Source organism: Mus caroli, chromosome 9 (genome assembly GCF_900094665.2).
Source record: "Mus caroli chromosome 9, CAROLI_EIJ_v1.1, whole genome shotgun sequence".
Classification (NCBI taxonomy): domain Eukaryota; kingdom Metazoa; phylum Chordata; class Mammalia; order Rodentia; family Muridae; genus Mus; species Mus caroli.
Genome location: NC_034578.1, coordinates 4,887,694 through 4,894,886, shown reverse-complemented (window position 1 = coordinate 4,894,886; position 7,193 = coordinate 4,887,694). Strand labels below are relative to the sequence as shown.

At 38.5% G+C, this 7,193-nt stretch overlaps 1 long non-coding RNA gene across 1 annotated transcript in view; it reads left to right on the top strand.

Annotated features, from left to right (window-relative positions):
• Window positions 1-4,738: 4,738 nt before the first annotated feature.
• Window positions 4,739-7,193, top strand: part of LOC110301687 — a 91,529-nt gene continuing 89,074 nt past the window's right edge. Inside the window, exon 1 of the long non-coding RNA XR_002378732.1 lies at window positions 4,739-4,992. This is a non-coding gene — a long non-coding RNA (uncharacterized LOC110301687). The remainder of the gene's footprint in view (window positions 4,993-7,193) is intronic.

Sequence of the window (7,193 nt, the reverse complement as noted above, 5' to 3'; positions counted from 1 at the left end):
CATGTGAGCCATCTCACTTGACAAAATTTATAATTTTCAAAGGTTGTATTATTTTCCTTTCAAAGGATGTATTTATTAAGGAAGAAAATATCTGTTAAGATCAAAATAGCAATGATAATAAGAACATCATGTGGGCTAGATTTGGTAGAGGGTTTATCTATTATGCACAAAGTTTGATTCCGAGAAAAACAAAGGACAACATAGAGTAGTCTATAAAAAGCTATAATCTTTGCTTCTAAGCCATCCAGGCAAATGTGAGCTAGTAGAGAAACGGAGCTCATGGGAAGATGGATGGCCACTGGTAACAAGAACAAGCTTTGAGAAGTCAGAAATGATAACCTCACGGTGACATGAGAGCCTGGGCAGTGTGGCTTGGGATGTGGGTAGAAACTGTGTGCCTCAGGCAGGCAGCTTCTTGACATCACATTTAGCATGAAGCCAGGAATGCTGACATGTCTGGGATAGGACCAGAATGCACTTGAGATATTTTAAAGGGCATTTAATTTATTGTTTAAAATGACTACTGAACATTTGCTGCTCATAAAATGGTAAAGAAGATGCTAAAATTCTTCTGTAAGGTCTCATGCAGAAAGTGAATTCTGTTAACATCTTAATTTCTTTCTCTCCTAAGCTGTAAGGAGGGCCTAAGATGGGAGAAGAATTCACCAGATCTAGAGAGAGCAGAGAAGGCAAAATTGGAAACTGGGGCCAGGGATAACACAAAAGTTCTTTGTTGCCATATAGAATGGACTCAAGTTATCTTTGCCCCATGATTATTATAATTATTATTCATAATTATTATTATGAACCCAAGGGCAGGACTGGAAAAGATTCCATTAAATCTTTCTTCTCTCCAGAGCTGTAACAGTGGCTGATATCCAGCACATGCTGAATAAATATTTACTGAATGACCAGCAGCTAAGAGACTTTTATATGGGGAGAACAGGGACAAGGACTGGAAATGAGAATTTAGTAAAATTTCTACTTAATGGGCAATAGACTTGTATATAGATTGCAGATTGGGAAAGGATGAAGAGGGACAGAGGCTGAATTTGTGCCTGGGTTTGTGATTGAGAGTTGGACAGAATGTCAAGTATCTTTCACATATCTTGAGCAAATGGCTCAGAGATGGAGGGAGGCTGCAGTGAATGGGACTTTTCAATGAGAGAGCTCTGCTTGTTGAAAGTTCTTAGGACAGTCTACAAATGCCAAGTTGACTGATGAATTGCAGAAAATAGCAGTGGCAGACTCATGCAAATGTCTAGACACTAAAACTTCTGTATCTCGTCTTAAATTTAGTTCTGGACTATTTGAATTCTTTGTATTATTGGCTTGGTACCAAATTTGACTGGACAAAAGTAAACTGACTTGACTTCACCCATTCTACGTCACACATCTCCCAGCAAGTTCTTAGTCTCAGCTTCTTCAGCTGTAAAATTTCAGTGCTCAGAACCAACCTCATAAGGATGCTGCAGAGATTAAATGCTTTATACCATTAAATACTCTTCCAGCTACACAGCAAGTACTCTATATTAATTATACTATTGCTAACACTTAAGAAGGGGGTGGTTATTATTAGAGGACATATTTGCCGAGAATAAACATACTTTACAAAGTTATTTTTCCTTTCATTTTGAAAAAGAAAGGTCTGTTATTTTCTGTAAATATGTGTATTTTTGTGTAAATATGTGTGCCTATACATGCTTATGTGTACCATATGTATGCAGTAACCATGGACTCCAGAAGACAGATTCCCTGGATCTGGAGTTATCAATGTTTGTGAGCTGCTATGTAGTAGGAACTTAACCTGTATTGGCCCTCTGCATGGCCCTATGCTTAAACACTGAGTCATCTCTATAGGTCCTACCGTTCCTCAAAAAGATTTTAAATATTTCATTTGAGGGCATGCTTAAAAGGTGGTAATGATATTTCATGAAGCCTACAGTTCTGCTTCTAAGTATGTGATGGCACCCTGACTGGAAAAGATTTAATTGGGAGAAACATGGACACTTTCCACCCTCAAAATCCTGTGCTGAAAGCCTTTACAGCTAGAAGTTTTACTAATTAGAAACAACTTTATTATGAAGAAATGTTCTTCAGAATTATTAAATGTTAAGGGAAAGTGATGGACTTTTCACCCAAAGACTTTTCTTAAACCTGAGGTTGAAGCTTCGAAAATTCAGTGAACTGTGCAAAGACACATGCCTCATCTTCATCAGCTAAGACTTAGACTCACATTTTGAGAGTATCAGATGTAATTGAAGCCATCTTCTTATGATGAGTGGCATCCAGTCACAGCATTTGTTTCTTTCTCTAGAGACTGGTGTACAAAACTATTTCTTCACACTCTTCCTACTTCATGATTGCCCAGCATAGCACAGGTAGTGAAGTTACCCAGTCTTAGGTCTTAGTCCCATTGTACTTTACATTCCTGTCTACTGAGTGGTTATAGTCCAGGAGATTGGGCAGTCTTCTTGAAGCTTAAATTAGAGTCAGAGTAAATTGATTTCTTTCAGTAATAATACAAAGCACAAACCACACTCCCTGGGTTGTAAGTCTAAAATTTGTCTTTATAGTTTTGGTTTTGCTCTTTTAACTGAAATTCCTATGAGTTACACAAGAGTTCCTTGGTTTGAGATGCTTCACTGCCATGCATCCAGAGGTCATTTCATTGGCTATTTCCTGAAACAGACAATTCCTGAAGTGGCCACAGGGCTATGGCCCTCTCCTGCAGAGTCTGTGTGTAACTGCTCAGTGAGATCTTGTCCTCTTAACCATGGGCTGCTCTCTTGTCAACTTCTAAGGGCCATGTCTTCAGACAGACACAGAAGCTTCTGAGAAGGAGATTGGTTCTGGCCAGTGCCTGCTGTCTGAGACAACCTGAAGTCCTATGCCTTGAAGAAGATGATGGAGAAGTAAACCAGCTTCAAGTCAAGATAAAACCTATCCTTCTAGTTTCCAAAGCACAGGCTTCACCACAGCCCTAATCATTTCCTTCAGAAATGGCATCCATTTCTATATGAGAAACTTAATCAGTATCATGTCAACAAAACATACAAAACACAACATTGTGGACTTTCAAGTTACAAGTATCTTATCCTTCATGCTGGCTTAAGTCTATTTGTACATTTCTATACATTACCTGTGAGTGGGGCCCTGGGGACATGGCTCAGCGTTAAGGGTACTTATTTCTCTTTCAGAGGACCCAGGTTCAATTCTCAGCACCAAATAGCAGCTTACAACTATCTATAACTCAAGTTCCAGGCGATCTGACACGTTTTTCATTTCCATGGGTACCAATAATGTATAAGGTTTACAAACATGAATACAGACAAAACAAAAACATAAAATAAAAATTAAAAAATCTACATTAACTGCCAATCAATGACCCCAGGCTCACACTGCTTTTCTTTAACCTCTTGCGTGAAGCTCTGGACTGAAGGCAATAATAAAAGCCTTCCCCCCACCCCCACCCCCTTGGCTCACTCCCGCTACAGGATATTGACTATAAAAACTCTAGAAACTTTTATTGAATGTCAATTATGCTCCGGGCATCGTGTCACTGATTTCTAACTCACAATGTCTAAGGCAGAGGAGATGATAACATTTCTGTGGTTTTGTGAGATCCATTTGAGAAGATCAACAAGGGCTGAAAGAAAGCCTTGTAAACCAACCAAGGGCTCCAGTACATTGTGACATATGATATGTCTATGTGGCATCAGAGCTGTTCTAAGTAATGGGGGCAGCCTGAGTAGAGGACAGAGCTATGGCTCTCCATAGAAGGGGGGCGGGGTTCAACCTAGAGGAAAGTGGGTGCTATGTTGAGCATTAATAAGAAGTTGGGTTCCAGAGCCTGGTCTCAACTGACATAGCCTTAGCCCACACTTGGAGAGGTACATGTGCTTTCTATACTGCTAGAGCACGCTTTGCTTCAGGAATCAGACAGTGAATGGGACACAGCTTATGTCTATAATCATCACACAATCTAAGGATGTGAATGAAAAATCTTAGCAAGTGCAATGCTATACTTCTGTCTCAACATCACTTTACAGCAGTGCCAGAGAACAACCTGGCAGAGTCTAGGAATGAAGAACAACTGCCCACTTGCAAAGAAATATTGCAAGGGTCCATATTTTACTGAAACTTATAATGAATCACTGATAAATAATACATCTTCCAGTTTGCTAGCATTCATACATGTTTACTTGTTTTTAATTTAAAATTATATTGTGTTATGTGTCAGACAATTCTAGGTTCTGCAGGTTCAGAAACATCCTGAGAAGTCTACACAATTCTGGTTTTATTATATCCCAAGGGCTAGAAAACTCTCATTGTATGGTGAGGCTTCATGAAGGATTTTCAACACTGATTAGTAGGCCAGGCAGAAAAAGTCTCAACTGAGAGTAGACTAGAGTTTGCTAGAGAAATGGTCCCACATCTATAACACAGCACACAAATTTTGAAGATAAGTAAAGATCAGATACTTCTGATGAACTCTGGGAATATTGAAATATGAATAACTTTTATCTTCTTACTTTGGCACTAAGTCTATCCCTTGTAGTAATATTTTCAAGGGAAATAAAATGCTATTACAGCAAAAACTTGATACTGTAGCTGGACACAGACCAATAACAGAATTCTTAAAACTCCCCTTTAAACATTTTTAAACATTTTATGAGCCCAGATTCCTTAGAAGTAAAGCTTGAGGCAGGAACTAAAAAGCAGGTGAGTCATTCATGAAGAGCTCTTCTGAAGTTGTAAAGAACAGTTACTGCTGTTAAGCAGTGATGAGGACTTAAGTAAAAACCAAGCATTGACTCTATGCACTGAGGAGCACTAGGAGGAGGAATCATAAAAGAGTCACCATGCCTTCTGTCTTCTCAAGTAACCTCAGTCCTTCCTGTGACTTCATTGTGTGAGCCACACAAGGGCATCCAGAGCTAAGTGACATGATACAGCTTCCTCAGAAAGCCAGGAGGAAAAGAAAGTATGGTATGTATTCTGACATTCTTGACAGTATGACAGGGATGGAGAGAGAGAGAGAGAGAGAGAGAGAGAGAGAGAGAGAGAGAGAGAGAGAGAGAGAGAGAGAGAGAGAGAGAGAGAGAGAAGAGAGAGAGAGAAACTGAGTCTTGCTGTCCTGAGGATGAATTCTGGAAATCAGGGTTTCTCAGCTGGAGGTCTGAAATGTGGGCTGCTATGTTTCAGAAAGCCTGACATCTATGTTGGCCTTTCATTTGTCCAAAGTGAATCACAGATTCCTGAAAGAATCATAAACTTAGTTTTGCAGTTGTCTGAAGGCTAGGTCAAAGGACAGTGTTTTTCTGTCCTGTGATTGGGTTGGAATGACATACTCCTACAGTGAATTTTGTAGGGTCATAAAAACATAGAAGCATCCCAGAAACCTCCTCTGCATGCCTCCTGAACTTACCACTCCCTCCCTAATCTGGTCTTTCAGAAAAGAATCACTTTATGTTTTACAGGAGTTGAATTTTCATATGTATGTTGTTTCTGAAACATGCTAGTTTGAATTTCTCTTAATAGTTTAGCACATGGGCAACACAAGGACATTCTGGTATTTATCTTTAGAATTAGTTTTCTTTTTATGGCCATCCTTATTAAACTGTCTTCCTTTATAAATAGTACATAGAGAAACTAATTAACCATTGCTCTTATAAGGCAACAATGGCTTATGTTTCATGATTTGAAGAGTATGAGGTCATGTGGTATATGTTTATAATCCACTCTTCTGTTTTCAATATTGTTCTTGATCCTGCTGGATGTCATGAAGAGAAAGTGGAAATGATTCCCTCTTTTGAGGAAAATAATAAAATAGTGGGAATAAATAAAATAAATACAAATTAAAATGTCCCACATTAAATGATACAGTCACCAAGTTCACAAACATGAAGTGCTGTGCAGATGAACAAGGTAAGAAGACTCTTGAGTCCGTATGAGGCAAACAATATTTCACTGCCAGGAGAATGTGATTAAATGCATGTACTTGTTTCTTTAAATACAACTTTTGCCACTTGGAGTTCATATAAAACTTAGTAAGTGATTCATCACATTCAAGAGCTCTGAAGCTTTTCTGCAAAGCACAGATAAGGTGACGAAATGATCTGTGCAGTAAAAACTCAATACTTGCATTCAGACTTCCCAAGCACAGGCAGGCACTGTAGTTATCCATAAGCTTTGAAAATAGCTTCCAGGGCTCACCCCAGAAACTCCTGGATTAATTATTTGATACACGAATTATATATTTTCAGCAAACTGTATTGATGTTCTTCATTTTAGATATGCCTAAGAATCATACCCAAGGATTTCTTTCAAAGCTGATGTACCCCAGCTCCAGCATTTACCAAGGAAGAGTGTGTCTCAAACCAAGCTCATGACTCTCAGCTATCCAAAGGCTTTCATTCATCATTTCGTCAATACACATTATAATATGTTGTATTAAGGTATACTTCTGTGGAATCTTGCCTATACATGTGTGGAGAACAATCTGCAACTAATCCATTCACGAAACCATTTCTAAATCACATAGATATTAGTTCAGAAATGGTTAATGATCTAAACAGTCCTATATCCCCTAAAGATAGAAGCAGTCATTAATAGTCTCCCAACCAAAAAAAGCCCAGGACCAGATGGGTTTAGGGCAGAGTTCTATCAGACCTTCAAAGAAAAATTAATTCCAGTTCTTCACAAACTATTCCACAAAATAGAAGCAGATGTACTCTACCCAACTCATTCTATGAAGCCACAATTACTCTGATACCTAAACCACAGAAAGACCCAACAAAGATAGAGAACTTCAGACGAATTTCCCTTATGAATATCGATGCAAAATACTCAATAAAATTCTCACTAACTGAATCCAAGAACACATCAAAACAATCACCCATCCTGACCAAGTAGGTTTCATTCCAGGGATGCAGGGATGATTTAATATACGGAAATCATCAACGTAATCCATTATAAAAACAAACTCAAAGACATAAACCACATTATCATCTCGTTAGATGCTGAGAAAGCATTTGACAAAATCCAACACCCATTCATGATAAAAGCTTGGAAAGATCAGGAATTCAAGGCCCATACCTAAATATGATAAAAAGCAATCTACAGCAAAACAGTATCCAACATCAAAGTAAATGGTGAGAAGCTAGAAGCAATCCCACTAAAATCAGGGA